The sequence below is a fragment of the Callithrix jacchus genome, chromosome 1 (genome assembly GCF_049354715.1).
Source record: "Callithrix jacchus isolate 240 chromosome 1, calJac240_pri, whole genome shotgun sequence".
NCBI lineage: Eukaryota > Metazoa > Chordata > Mammalia > Primates > Cebidae > Callithrix > Callithrix jacchus.
In genome coordinates, this window is record NC_133502.1 from 86,458,920 (window position 1) to 86,474,693 (window position 15,774).

The window sequence follows — 15,774 nt, forward strand, 5'->3', positions numbered from 1 at the left end:
TATATCCCCAATATATAAGTACTCAATAAATATTTGGAAAATGACTACATAAATATACGCCAGAGATTATTCTACCCACCATTCTACTCAAGGAATACATGGCCATTTGGTACTCCCAAATGCTCAACATTGATACACTCAAATTTTATTTATGTGTAGGGTATTAGGTAAAGCTCTAAATTTATCTTTAAAAAATTAACAATGACCTCCACTCAATTGAAATAATTTATACTATCACACTGTGATATACAGGTTGAGTATCTCTAGTCCAAAAATCTGAAATGCTCCAAAATCCCGAACTTCTTTCATGCCAACATGACACTCAATGGTAATGCTCGTTGAGGTGCATTGTATTCAGATTTTCAGATTGGGGATGCTGAAATGATAAGTATAATGCAAATATTCTAAACTCAAATCCAAAACACTTCTGGTCCCAAGCATTGCATTTAAGGAATATTCAACCTGTAATAAGAAATATGTGGGCCAGGCATGGTGGCTCACGCCTGTAATCCCAGCACTTTGAAAGGCAAGGTGGGTACATCACTTGAAGTCAGAAGTTCGAGACTAGCCTGGCCAACATGGCGAAACCCCATCTTTACTAAAAATACAAAAATTAGCAGGGCACAGTGGTGGGAACCTGTAATCCCAGCTACTTGGGAGGCTGAGGCGGAAGAATTGCTTGAGTTGAGCCTGGGAGACAGAGGTTACAGTGAGCCGAGATAGTGCCACTGCACTCCAGCCTGGGCAACAGTGTCATTCCATCTTAAAAAAAAAGAAAGAAAGAAATACGTATTTAGTCTATGTCCTCAATTCCTGACACAAAACTCTCAATCCCTTGGAATTCCCCAGGTGACAAGTGTGTCTCTTTCTAATGAGGCAACTCTTGGTGGGGCCCTGGATGTGGGCTGGTCACCAAAAAGATAAAGCCATGAAGAGAAGCTTAGAACCTTTAGCCCCACCAACCTGCCCCTCATGCTCTGGGAAGGAAAGCAGGACTAGAGACTGAGTTTCTCATACCCATGTGATGAAGCCTCCATAACATTTCCTGAACCATGGGTTTCAGAGAGACCCCAGGTTGAGGAACACCTCCATATGCTGGGAAAGTGGTACACCCCAAATCTATGGGGACAGAAGCTCCTGCACTCTGGACCCTTCCAGACCTCGCCCTGTATTTTGCTAATCATCTGCCTCTGTACTATCAATTTATAATATATGGGTAAACCTAAGTGTTTCCCTGAATTTCATGAGCCATCCTAGCAAATAACTGAACCAAGAAAGGGGTCCTGGGAACCTCAATTTACAGTTGGTTGGTCAGAAGTACAGGGCACAACCTAAGACTTGAAATGGCATATAAAGCGGAGGGCAGTCCTGTGTGACTAAGCCTCTAAACTACGGGTCCTGCACTGATTTTGGTTCGTGTCAGAACTGAACTGAATTGCAGGGTGTGGGGAAAAATCTCACACATCTGGTGCGGAAGTGTTCTGTGCTGTGTTGAATTTGAGAGCAGCAAAACAACTTTGTTTTTTCCTACCTCTTACAATATCCCACACTTAAAACTGACACTTTTACAGTAAGTTCTCATATACATTTAGACCTGCTCCTGGTTTCTCCATTCTGCTCCTCTCACCTTCTGTACCGATATCACACTATTTTACATCAACAACTTTACAGTATACTTCAACATGTGGTAGACAAAAATGTTATTCACAACTGTGCTTTTGCAAAATCTCAAGTTTTCTGGCTCATTTATTCTTCAAGGTGAAGTTTAGAATTAACTTATAAACTTACCTGTTGAGACTTTCATTGGAATTGTATCAAATGTATTAATTTAGAAAGGACTGACTTTTCCACTATTGTCACTTTCTAAGGTATCCCTCCCAGGTTATTCCATTGTTCCCTCCCACAAATAACAATAATAACATCAGGTAAAATTTATTGAACTCATATGCACTATATAGCTTCTTACAAAGCTAGTAAGTGCCAGAAAAAGGATCTGAACCCAGGAAATCTGGTTTCAGTGCCTGTGTACTTGGCGGCTATGTTAAACAGTCAGAGAGAAGAGAAAATGCCTGTGGGAAAACAGGTCCTATAGTATAACCACTAAGCACTCAAACCTTCTTACTACCACTGAAGACATCCTACAGTCATACAGGTTAAATATTAACAACCATGCTAATATTACCTATCCTGTTAATGATATAATTGCCACCAAGCCTTGCTTTAAAAGGAGGAATATAAATGAAATTTACATGATGGAACAGACTTATCTGTGCTAGTTTCTATATGCTTATGACCTAAGCACAAAAACAAAGGCTGAGCCTTTAAAAAAAATCAAACTGGATCTTAAATTAAGCTATAAATAAGTAATAAATACTTAAAAAACGTAGAAAACATACCTCACAAATAATAATCTTTTTAATAGTGATAATGACAGTGATGGCAACAGCTAACATTTGTCAAGCATTTACTATATTCTGTTGCGCTAAGCACTATACATGTATTTTCTCATTTAACACTCATAAGCAACCTTTAAGTATATATTCATTTTATAGATGATGAAGCTGAGTCTCAGAAAGATGGAAAGAAAAAGCCTTATCTTATAACCACCAAGTACAGCCTAATGCTTAAAAGTACAGTTTTTAACATCTACTATCTAGGTTCAAATCCCAACTCTACAATATACAAGTTGTTAGACATTGGCCAAGTTACTTAACCTCTATGTTTTTTCACAGGGAAACCATGGACATCTTTGTAGGAATGCTATCTGCTTGTTAGCTTGCAAGAATTAAAATACTTGGTACCAATGAGGAGGAAAAAAAGTCAGGAGGCAGTTCTTATTTTAAAGTATCTATACAGATGGTACAAGATATGTTTTTGTTAAATTTTTATATTAGCATTTAAACGAAAATAGTTCTGAAAAGTACTTTCAACTTTCGAAGGAAACTTTTCTTTAAAGACTGACCTAAACCCCGAGGAAAACTTTAGAACGTTTCAAAAATAGGAGTCCATGGTTTCCCCGTGTTTTTGGTTTCTTCCCTTCTGCGAACGGTGAGACTTGGAGAACTGGCTGGTCCTTCGCCACCTCCCAGCGCCCCCGGTCCGGCCTGGGAAAGGTGGCGGCGGCGCTGGACTGAGCTGCAGTGACCCGCAATGCCGCGCCATGAGGGACACATGGCTTCCTTCGAGAGCTGCTGCCATGGGGAGCTGGCTTTGAGGTCGCCTGCCTGCCTTCGGGCCGTGTCCGTGGGACTGTCTGTGTCTGTGTGTAGGTTCCATATCACATCCCCGTGTGCCGCCTTACTTCCTGCTTCGAGAATGTGTAACATGGAAATTCACGGGACCAAGTTTCTGCAGAGGCCTTGCTGGATGGTTCCATAACTTTAGAGTCGAATTAGTCGTTCAGTTGAGAGCACTGGTGACGTTTCAAAGCAAATGACCCACCGTAGTTTACGAAGAACCATATCGTAGAGGTTTGTAGTTGGCGCTTATTTTTGCATGCTGATGTTGACTAGCTAATAAACTCTAAATGTAAACCATGGAATAAAGTGGTTTTCTATTTCTCAAAAATAAATAAATGAATGAATAAAAAATAAGGCACAACTTGAGAACATACATATACAAAAATAGACTCAACTTTTATTTCAAAAAAAATAAAAAAAGGACAGAAGTTTGCTGAATTTGCCTTACTCCTAAGAAATGTTTGCTTTCACTTGGTTGGGAAGGCACTTAACACGAGAAAGCCGGAGTTTCTGGAAAACAGGCCCCTTCTACCCAACATGTTTTCTGTGGGGCTGTCCAGTTATTTTCCCTAAGCAGAGGCAACTGGGAAACAGCCTTTGGCTGTAATTTTCCCATTTTATCTTAAGCAATACCATAACTAGGAATGGGTGACATCCAGGAGGTTTGTTTTCCAGATAACATCCTCTTTACAATATAAGGGCTCTTTGAGAGAGTTAACATAATACATCTTCAGAGGAAAGTCTAGGAAACTATTTAGAAATTAAATATTACTTGAAACATAGGAAAGTCGTTCAGGTGACAGAGCTATTAGAAAATAAACATCTTTAAAATAAATTATTACAGTGTAACTTATCATTCATTAATGTTGTTAGTGTTTATGCACTAAAACATAGCCCAAAATAACCTATTTTATCCTCATATTGTAACACAAATTATGCTACACTTGAACAAAAATCCCTCAACATGAAGCTGATTTTAAATCCATCATCAGTTCTACGAGTCAAAAGTGGAGAATCCTTTTGCATTTGTACCTCTGGCAGCCAAAGTAATGTATCTTCTCTCCATGTTTCTTTATCTATTCATTAATGTGTTCTTTTCACATCACTTAGTGTTGAAATTGTCCATGGTCAAGTTGATCCAATCAGAACTATTTCACAGGCTGGTTGCATTGTATGTTATCTTCTGTTGTCAATTCCGATCCTTTGGTCTCCATAAGAATAAAAAACTGAGGGTTTTTTTTTTTTTTTTGCCATTGAGCATATAGAATATTTTTAGTTATTGTTCAAAAGTGAAGCCGCAAACCAGAAACCGTTTTTCTTCTTCATTTATTTGCTCCTCTAGCAATGTATATTTCATAGATGTGAGTGCTCAGGTCTAAATTTCAGGTCTACATTCCGCACAGCATCTTCATGGACAGCTAAAGACATTGCAGGTGGTAAAACAGAACATGTGTGGTCACAGGATGAACCTACTCCAAATATTTTATTAATCTCTTACACTCCCCTCTCTCACAGGCTTCCCTTGCATAAGTATTTTATATTATGTTTTTATAAAGAAATAGATACATTAAATACCTCCATTGTGATTGTTCTTAAAATTTAGCATAATTATCTCTTTTGAAGAAGAGAATGGTCCTTTAGTCAACCAATTAAAATTGTATAACCAACCAGAATAATTCATATACTATTTTTAATAATTAGTCACAAACTATATGTCTAGGACTATTTAATATTTATTTTAGTTCCATGTATATTATTTCCATCTACTTTTTATGTTAATGGGTTAATAGTATGTGTATGAATACATGGATTTCTAAATGGAAACAGATTTACCTTCTTTATTAAGCTTTGGATTGTCCAGGAGAGCAATGGTTAAATATGATTAAGGTCAATTTATATATAACGATATTTTTTTTTTCTGACAGTATAGGTCAATGTATGCTGGTATTGTACTTTCTACTTTGAAATAATGAAGAAGCCAGATAAAAGGATTATTGCTCACAGAAGAGAATGGAAACAAGCAAGAGACCCAGGGAAGGGACTCGATCCACTCTTTCTCTAAAATTATTCATGTCTGAGACAATGACTGATTTCATGAGTGTTTTCTTACCTCTATGCCTTTTATGGCATATTTTTAAGGTTGATTTTTGAACTGGATTTGCAATGAAGGTCAAAACACCTTTGCAAACTAGTTCTCGGGATATGAACCATGAGTATGTGGGTCAGTGGGTAGCAATGATGACATATAGCACTTGCAGAGAACTAAATGGTGAAAGATTAAATGCTTTTTGCCTTAGAACAGAAAGAAGAGGTTGTTCACTTGTCTAGAATGAATGCTCTGAGTTTCTTTACCTGCTTAGCTGGTAGCCATTGTTTTCTGCAGCCACTACAGGCTCAGACAGAAGCACAGCAGCAGGAAATCCACCTGCTTGGGTCAGATTGTAGATGCAGCTTCAATGATATGACCACAATGCGAAAGTTCCCTGGGGGCACACAGCATGCCTGGAGAACACACACACACACACACACACACACACACACACACACACGTAGGTAAACGCCTTTATTGTGTCCAGGGCATTATATAAACAAGGAGCTTTAAATTGATGGTTTTAAAGCCAGCAGGTACTACTACTAGGAGGTCACATTGTGACTTAAATGTGTCTAAATGGTCTGTTTAGAGGAAGGAGCAGAAAAGCTGGGAGAACAGCTGCTCAAAGACAGAGATACCTCTAGGTTATTATTTCCGGTCACCGGCTGGAGCCATTTGGTGTGAGGTATAGTATAGGAAACTACATCAAGGGTGACTGAATCCTGCTTCTGGTTTGAGAAAGTTAAACCTATCTTTAAAAATGGATGCCAAGGCAACGTAGAATTTTAAGCACTCACTGCACCACTCTTACCTCTTACATTTAACATTGTACTAGAAGTTCTAGCCAAGATAATTAAACAAGAAGAATAAATGAAAAGCATTCAGGTTGTAAAAGAAGAAGTAAAATTATCTCTAGTTGCAAATGACATTACGTTGTATATACAAAATCCCAACAATGCCACTAAAAAAAATTATTAGAACTCATAAACAAGTTCAGCCTGACTGCAAGGTACAAGATCAATACACAAAAGTTGTACTCTAGCAATGAACACTTCAAATGAGACAACTGTATTGATATTAGCATCAAAAAATAAAATGCTTAGAAATTAATTATTCAAAAAGAGCAAAAGTTATACCCTAAAACTACAACACATACTTGAAAGAAGGTAAAAAAGGAGTAAATAAATGAAAAAACACGCATGTTCAGAGATCGGGAGACATTGTTAAGATGCTTCCCAAATTGATCTACAGTCACCACATCTCTGTAGAAATCCCAATAGCCTTTTCAGAGGAAATTGACAAGCCGGTTGTAAAATTCATGCGGACATTTGAGGGACCCATGACAGTCAAAGCAATCTCGAAAGTGAAGGAGGAATTTGCAGGATGTACACCTCTCCATTTCAAAACTCACTGCAAAGCTACAGTAATAACTGAAGACTTGTATTGGCTAAGAATAGACATAAAGATCGACGGGATGCAACTAAGAGCTCAGAAATCAATGTTTACATTAATAGCCAGTTGATTTTCAACAAGAATGCCAAGGCTACTCAATGCAAATAATAGTCTTTTCAACAAATGGTGCTGGGAAAATTGGATATCACATGCTAAAGACTGAAGCTGGACCCTTTCCTCATATTTTATTTAAAAACTTACCTCAAAAATATATCCTAGACTAAAATTTAATAGATAAAATGATAAAACAAGACAGCATACGGGAAAAAAATCTTGATTTTGGTTTAGGCAAAGCCTTCTTATGTATGACACCAAATACACAAGCAACAAAAGAAGAAAACAGATAAGTTGGACTTCCTATGCTGTATGCATATGTGAATATATCACATTGTATCCCATAAATATATGCAGTCATTATTTGTCAATTATTTTCTTTTTAAGTAAAAAACAATTTTTTTTTTTTGACAAGGAGTCTTACTCTGTCACCCAGGCGAGAGTGCAGTGGTGTGATCTCAGCTCACTGCAACCCCCACCTCCTGGGTTCAAGCGATTCTTGTGCCTCAGCCTCCCCAGTAGCTGGGATTACAGATATGCACTACCACGCCTGGCTAATTTTTTTATTTTTAATAGAGACAGAGTTTTGCCATGTTGGCCAGCCTTGTCTCGAACCCCTGACATCAGGTGATCCACCTGTCTTGGCCTCTGAAAATGTTAGGATTGCAGGTGTAACCCACCATGCCTAGCCAGAATTTTTGTAGTTCAAAGGATGCTGCCAAGAAACTGAAAAGAGAACACACAGAATGAGAGAAAATGTTTGCCAATCATATTATCTGATAAAGGATTATATCCTGATAATGCAATTTAAAAATGAGCAATGGATGTGGCTAAACATATTCCTAAAGATTGACCTGTAAGCTCATATGAAGATAATCAACATCATTTGCCATTAGAACAATGTAAATCAAAACCACAGATGAGGCTAGGCATGGCGCCTTACTCCTGAAATTTGGGAGGCTGAGGTGGGCGGATCACTTGAGGTCAGGAGTTTGAGACAAGCCTGGCCAACCTGGCAAAACCGTGTCTCTACTAAAAATACAAAAATTAGCTAGGTGTGGTGGTGCATGCCTGTAATCTTAGCTACTCGGGAGGCTGAGGCAGGAGAATGGCTTGAATCCAGGAGGCAGAGGTTGCAGTGAGCCAAGATTGTGCCACTGCACTTCAGCCTGGGCGATAGAGCAAGACTCCACTCAAAAACAACAACAACAACAACAACACCAATGATACTGTTTTACACTAACTGTGATAGCTATAATAAAAAAGACAAACAATGAAAAGTGTTAACAACGATGTGGAAAAGTTAGACCTTTCATACATTGCTTGTAGAACACGAAATGGTGCAGCCACTTTAGGACACATTTTGGCAGTTTCTCAAGATGTTAAACATAGTGTTACAATACAACCCAGTACTTAACCACCCCCCACCCAATTATATATCCAAGAGAAATAAAAATATAAATTCTCACAAAAAGTGATGTATGAGTGTTCATAGCAACATTATTTAATAATAGCCAAAAAGTAAAAACAACTCGAATAGTCATTAACTGATGAATGGGATATATCTTTATTATGGAATATTACTCAGTAATATAAGGAAATACTACAACATGGATAAAACATGAAACACTGTGCTAGGTATGAGTAGCCAAAACACAAAAGGCCACATATTCTGCCATTCAGCTTATATAAAATGTCCAGAAAATGGAAATCTATAGAGACAGAAAGCAGACAGAAGATTACCTAGGAACAGGGTGGGTTGGAGGGGATAGGGAGTGATGCTAACATGTATGGGACTTGGGGGATTGTTATGGTTGAATTGTGTGCCCTAAAAAATCATATGTTGAAATCCTGATACCCCGTGCCTCAGAATGTGACTGTATTTAGGGGCAAAGCCTAAAAAGGGTTGATGAAGGTAAAATGAGGTCATACAGGGCCCCTAATCCAATCTGATGGGTGTCCTTACAAGGAAAGAAGATGAGGACACAGACACACAGAGGGAAGACCATGTGAGGACACAGGGAGGAGACAGCTATTTACAAGCCAAGGAGAGAGGTCTTAGGAGAAACCAGCCCTGTCTACAGCTGGCTCTTGAACTTACAGCCCCTGGAATCATGAGAAAAGAAAACATTTCTGTCGTTTAGCTCAGCAGTCTGTGGTGCTTTGCTATGGTAGCCTTAGCAAACAAATATAGTGATGAAGAGAGAGTCCTAAACTGACTGTGGTGATGGTTGCACACCTCAGTGAATACATTAAAAAATCATTGAATTTTACTTTTAGATGGATAAAGTGTGCATTATATAAACTATATCTCAATACAGCTGTGTTTTTTTTAAGTACACACAGTATTGTTAAAGTACAAAAAAAGTTACATAGAGTGAACTCTATGGCACAGCTGCCATATTGAAGGAATTATTCTCTGTGTTTAAAAACCTGATTGATAGTGAATGGGGAGGGGACTGTGGAGACTGACTTGATCGTGCGCGGACACCTGCTACCAAGCCGAGCTTCAGCAAGGAAGTGGAGGAGCGGAGTAGAGAACGGCCCTCCCAGCCTGAGGGGCTGCGCAAGGCAGCTAGCCTCACAGAGGATTCGGACCCTGGGCGGGATGCCTTGAAGTGAGAAGCTACCCTACCCCCAGTGAACCCCTCGAAGGCAGCACTGTCTGAGGAGGAGTTAGAGAAGAGATCCAAGGCCATCATAGAGGAATACCTTCATCTCAATGACGTGAAGGAGGCAGGACAGTGTGTGCGGGAGCTGGCCTCACCCTCGCTGCTCTTCATCTTTGTACGGCATAGTGCTGAGTCTACACTGGAGCGCAGTGCCATTGCTCATGGGCATATGGGGCAGCTGCTGCACCAGCTGCTCTGTGCTGGACACCTGTCTACTGCTCAGTACTACCAAGGGCTGTATGAAATCCTGGAATTGGCTGAGGACATGGAAATTGACATCCCCCACATGTGGCTCTACCTAGCGGAACTGGTAACACCCATTCTGCAGGAAGGTGGGGTGCCCATGGGGGAGCTGTTGAGGGAGATTACAAAGCCTCTGAGACCGCTGGGCAAAGCTGCTTCCCTGTTGCTGGAGATCCCGGGCCTCCTGTGCAAAAGCATGGGTCCTAAAATGGTGGGGACGCTGTGGTAAGAAGCTGGGCTTAGGTGGAAGGAATTTCTACCTGAAGGCCAGGACATTGGTGCCTTCGTCACTGAACAGAAGGTGGAGTATACCCTGGACGAGGAGTCAGAAGCCCCTGGCCAGAGGGCACTTCCCTCCGAGGAGCTGAGCAGACAGCTAGAGAAGCTGCTGAAGGAGGGCAAGCAGTAACCAGCGGGTGTTGGACTGGATAGAGGCCAACCTGAGTGAGCAGCAGATAGCATCCAACACGCTAGTTCGTGCCCTCATGACGGCCGTCTGCTATTCTGCAATTATTTTTGAGACTCCCCTCTGAGTGGACGTTGCAGTGCGGAAAGCGCGAGCGAAACTGCTGCGGAAATACCTATGTGACTAGCAGAAGGAGCTACAGGCACTCTACGCCCTCCAGGCCCTTGTAGTGACCTTAGAACAGCCTCCCAGCCTGCTGCGGGTGTTCTTTGACGCGCTGTATCATGAGGACGTGGTGAAGGAGGATGCCTTCTACAGTTCGGAGAGTAGCAAGGACCCCGCTGAGCAGCAGGGCAAGGGTGTGGCCCTGAAATCTGTCACGGTCTTCTTCAAGTGGCTCCGTGAGGCAGAGGAGGAGTCTGACCACAACTGATGGGGCCGAGGACTTGGAGCCCCACGGACACACAGATGGCCCCGCTAGCCATCTCAGGGAGGCGGCAGCGGCGGCGGTGGCAGTGGGTGCCTGTAGAGCGATGTGTCCGAACTAATAAAGTGGCTGAAGAGGCAGGATGGCTTGGGGCTGCCTGGGGCCCCCCTCCAGGTTGCTGCCGGGTGTCCCTCTTCTCCCCCTGGGGCACAGAGATATATTATATATAAAGTCTTGAAATTTGGTGTGTCTTGTGGGGGGCAGGGGCACCAAAGCCTGACCCTGGGGTCCTTTTTTTATTTTCTGAAAATCACTCTTGGTACTGCCGTCCTCACTGCTGGGGGCATATGCCCCAGCCCCTGCACCACCCCTGCTGCTGCCTTGGCAGGGGGAAGGGGGGGCACGGTGCCTGTAATTATTAAACATGAATTCAATTTAAAAAAACCTGATTAATATTTGGACAAGTTTTTAAAAACTGGTGTCATTAAATTTTATTTTAAAATTGTAACAGTTCTTTACCCAAGCCAAACATTTTGCCTACAGTTGCCCAAAGGAAATGCCGTAAGCAGGTTACTTTATTTCCTCCCTGTGGCAATCCTAGGCTCTCGCCCTTCCTAACACTTTATTAATGCAAGTCAGCAACTGCTATTGTTACATCTTATCTTTCATCAATGTTTAAGAGATAGCAAGTCTAGGGCTCATGATGATCTGCTAATACTGTTCTTAACAAGACACTTAGCTTCCGTAGTTATTTGGCAGTGAAGCAAGAAAGTGGCACCACTTCAGAATTATTCTGATTTTATTGGAGAGAGTGGATGTGTGAGTTTGCTGAGGGAAGCAGCCCAAGGAAGTGGGATAGGACGAATTCTACAACGATCATCGTTAGACAAGGGGTGGACCCATGAAACTCAAAGACATGGAGATTTAGAGAGTGACTTTACATCCTGTGATTAATGTCTTTGAGGGTTTATTATTAATATTTGGTTCCTTGTTGCCATATAACAAAAGATGCAAATGGGTTACTTTGGTGAGTTCATATTATGTTATACTTTTTATTTTTGTTTTGTTTTGTTTTGTTTTGAAATGAAGTCTTGCTTTGTCTCCCAGGCTGGAGTGCTCACTTCACTGCAACCTCCGCCTCCTGGACTCAAGCAATTCTCCTGCTTCAGCCTCCCAAGTAGCTGGGACTACAGGCGCCCACCACCACACCCAGCAAAGTTTTGTATTTTTAATAGAGACGGGGTTTCACCATATTGGCCAGGCTGGTCTCGAACTCTTGGCCTTGTGATCCACCTGCCTCGGCCTCCCAAAGCGCTGGGATTACAGGCGTGAGCCACCCCACCCAGTCAATGTTGGTTTTAATTATAAGCCACATAGGATGCATACTAACTATATATTATGACATGTCCCTGCCCCCAACAAATAGACACACACACAAACATACATTTTCTCCTTTTCTTTTCTCCAATCACAGTATCTATTTCACTCACACCTTTCGTGTGAAATCATGAAATAAAAATAATTTTAAAAATTGTTAGTCTTCAGGGCCAGGCATAGTGGCTCACGCGTGTAATCCCAGCACTTTGGGAGGCTGAGGTTGGGGGATCACAAGGTCAAGAGATCAAGACCAACCTGGCCAACATGGTGAAACCCCATCTCGAATAAAAATACAAAAATCAGCTGGGCATGGTGGTGTGCAACTGTAGTCCTAGCTGCTTGGGAAGCTGAGGCAGGAGAATCGCTTCAACCTGGGAGGTGGAGGTTTCAGTGAGCTGAGATCGCACCACTGCACTCCAGCCTGGGTGATAGAGGCAGACTCTGTCTCAAAAAAAAAAATTATTAGTCTTTATATTGTGAGACTGGATGGATAAATTTGATATATGTGATATTACTTATCCTTGGTAATTTTGTATAGACTTTTAAACTGTTTTTAACATTCAAAAAGGAAGACATCTCTTTCTCTCTTTTAATAGAGGGTTAGTCTTGGTTATTTACAGCATACATGGGGGGCCTTATCTGATTCTCCAAGCCCTGGAAAAATAATTGAATATTAATTTGATCCTATTGCACATGCTAATGGTTTCCTTCTTGTCCACCCTGCTCCAGCCTTGAGGATCTTCTTGCAGAAATATCCCCATCCAAAGCTCTGCCTCTATCAGGCCTTTGCATTTGCTGTTCCTTTTCCCACATCTTCTCAAGGCTGGACCTTCTTTAGTTTCCAGCAAAATGTGAACTCTGTGAAGCGTCCTCCCTGACCACTCAAACCAAATTAGCACTGTCCCATGACTTTTGTTTTTTTAACTTTATTAGTGTGCTTTTATTGCCTCAATCACTTATTATTCTCTGAGTGCATTCTGATTATTTGTTTCTTGTTTATCATCTAGAACTAGCTGACAACTTCATGACAAGAAGAATGTAATCTTCATGAGGGCAGGCATCTTACTAGTATTGTTCACCATTACTCTCCCACTCCCATCTCAAATTCTGTGCTGTAATAGGCATTCAATAAACAATGGAATGAATGAATGAGAGACAAATGTCACACATCATCCAATGTTGACAAATGAAAAGAAGCAAAATTAAAGGCCATGAGAGATTGTAATGGTCACACTGATTAAAGGCTTTGTGGGCTGCACCTCATCACAAACACTTATCAGCCACCAAATGAGGGTGATATTTAGCAGTTTGATGATTACCTATGAAAATAAACCAAATGGATGTGGCATGCTTTCTTTTTTAAAACATATTTAATCATTGATTTCAATCATTTTCAGTCTGAGGTTTCAACATACTTTTAACAACCGATTAGCACAGTTAGGTTTTGTTTTTCTTGTTTGTTTAGTGACTTATTTACTTGAGCATTGATATTCAGCCAGTTTTTGTTTAGTTATACGTAGAAGTGGGCATCAACTCACCAACACCAACTCCAGGTGAGTCCAAGTAAGGGCGACTCATCTGAGTTCCTGCATCTCAGTGATGGTACAGCCTGGAGCCCTTCTGCCCTGCACACCAATAGGCAGTCACAGTTGATTTGGCTCTTTAGCAGTGAATCTCTGTCCCGCTGCCTTCAAGCTGCCATTTCATTTCTTCAATATAGAGACAGGAGACGTGGCTTACCATCAGCAACAAGCTAGTGGTAATCATTCTCATGGAAGACACAAAAACGTTTGTCAAGAGGGTCCAAAGGTTTTAACTGGTAAGAATTTACAGGAAAGAAGGAAGGAAGGAAGGGAAGGATGGAGGGATGGAGAGAAGGAGGGAACAAGAGAGTGGGAGAGAGAGAGCCTAAGAGAGATAGAGGTGGACTCCTCATATACCAGCAAAACAAACTCAATGAGGTAGAACTTTTAGCACTTTTTTTTTTTAAGACAGAATCTTGTGCTGTCTACCAGGCTGGAGTGCAGTGGCATGATCTCGGCTCACTGCAACCCCTGCCTTCCGGGTTAAAGCGATTCTCCTGCCTCAGCCTCCTAAGAGGCTGGGATTACAGGCATGCACCACCACACCACCACTTCTCCATGTTGCCCAGGCTAGTCTTGAACTCCTGACCTCAGGTAAGCCACAGCACCCAGCCTCAAATAATTTTCAAATGTACTTAGCAATGCAAAACTGTGATCCCAAATTCTTAACTTGGTGCATTTTGCTTAAAGGAATTAAGTTGACAAATGGTATGTATAATTTCCCCTGTGGTTTCCCTCTTCAACTCTATGACTGATTCTGTGCTCACTACATTTAATAATAAGACGTAAGTTTAGGAAATGCCTCCATAGTGTTCATTATACTTTGTGTATTTCCCCTGAGAACGGAAACAGAAGACTGTCTATTCAAAGAAAGCAATTTTTATAAATTCACAGCCAACGGGAATATTTCTTTCTTTTTTTAGCTAAATCTATTTAAAAAGTATAGAGCAATGTTTACCAGCAAGGAGACTGAAAACATTATGTGTATTCTCTACCTGCTGATAATGACATTGCAAGTGGGAAGTCACAAATATCCTGGCATTAATAGCAATATGGCAAGCAGAGTAAGCTCCAAAACTCGTCACCTACTTGGAAGCCAAATAAAAAGCCCATTTTTCTTTCTAGCTATTAGTGACGTGAAACTACAGACTGTAACTGCAAATAATCATTGGCAAAGGCAACATAAAAGTTAAAATTTAGACTTTGAAAACAAATCAAACTTGAAACAATCCTCTGTATTTCATTCCTAAATTTAAAAAAAAATTTTTTTAGTAAAAGAACTTATACATAAGCATGGAAATGAGAACTAAATTATTTGCTAAAACAATTGTCTGAGAGTTGCTTAATTCAAAACCACTGTTGTTGTATGAAATACAGCAGAAGTTGATTAGCAGGTAATAAAAGGCAATTAATTAACAGGCAGTATATATATTGCTGATTCCTGAAATCTTTGGCCCCATTTTCTCTTTACAAAACTATTTCAGCTCATAGCATTCTCTCTTTTCACTAATTTAATTATATGCTGCCTTGATATACAGAATTTAGAGTTTGTAGGACTACTGCTAAACATCTAAATCAGGAGTTTGATAAATCAGACTTGGTCATAGCCCTTTTTTTACATTTTGTCTGTGGTTGCTTTCCTGTGTCTGAGTCAAGCAGCTGTATAGAGACATTACAGCCTCTAGAACAAAAGTAAATTTACTATCTGTCCCTTTATTGAAATAGACCCTAAGACTGTCACAGGGAGAAAATTAAAAGGACTTTGTTTCATAAGCGCGATCCCTAAGATGGAGCAGGGAACCCTCTTGGGGCCTGCACTCTCTCCCGTTCTGCCACCCTGCACCCCAGTGCATGGAAATAAAGGAAAATCTTGAGTTCCTTCGAGGGAAAGTCCTGACACGAGCTCGCCCTGAGAAGTAAATGAGCAACTTGATAAGCAAGAAGGTAATCCTAACTTAAAACAACAGCCACAACAGCTAAGAAGTTCCAGTCATGAGATACTTTGTTTCTACAGAAGCTAATAACATTTTCACAGATGTCCCTGAGTTGTTTTTCAGAAACCCAGACACCCACCGAGTAGGTCCACCGGCAGGCAGACCTCAGATAAGGGGGAGCTGAGGACTGAATCCTGACCTCCATTTGTCCTTGGTTCTAAATTTCTCCCTGAGGGGCATGGAGGAAGCCATGCCCATGTACCACAGCTCACAATCTTTTCTGCTGACCCCAAAT

At 40.9% G+C, this 15,774-nt stretch overlaps 1 pseudogene; it reads left to right on the forward strand.

The window, feature by feature from the left end:
- The first annotated feature begins 3,150 nt into the window (after positions 1-3,150).
- On the forward strand, positions 3,151-10,591 carry LOC100408465 (eukaryotic translation initiation factor 4 gamma 1 pseudogene; annotated as a pseudogene).
- Positions 10,592-15,774: the final 5,183 nt, after the last annotated feature.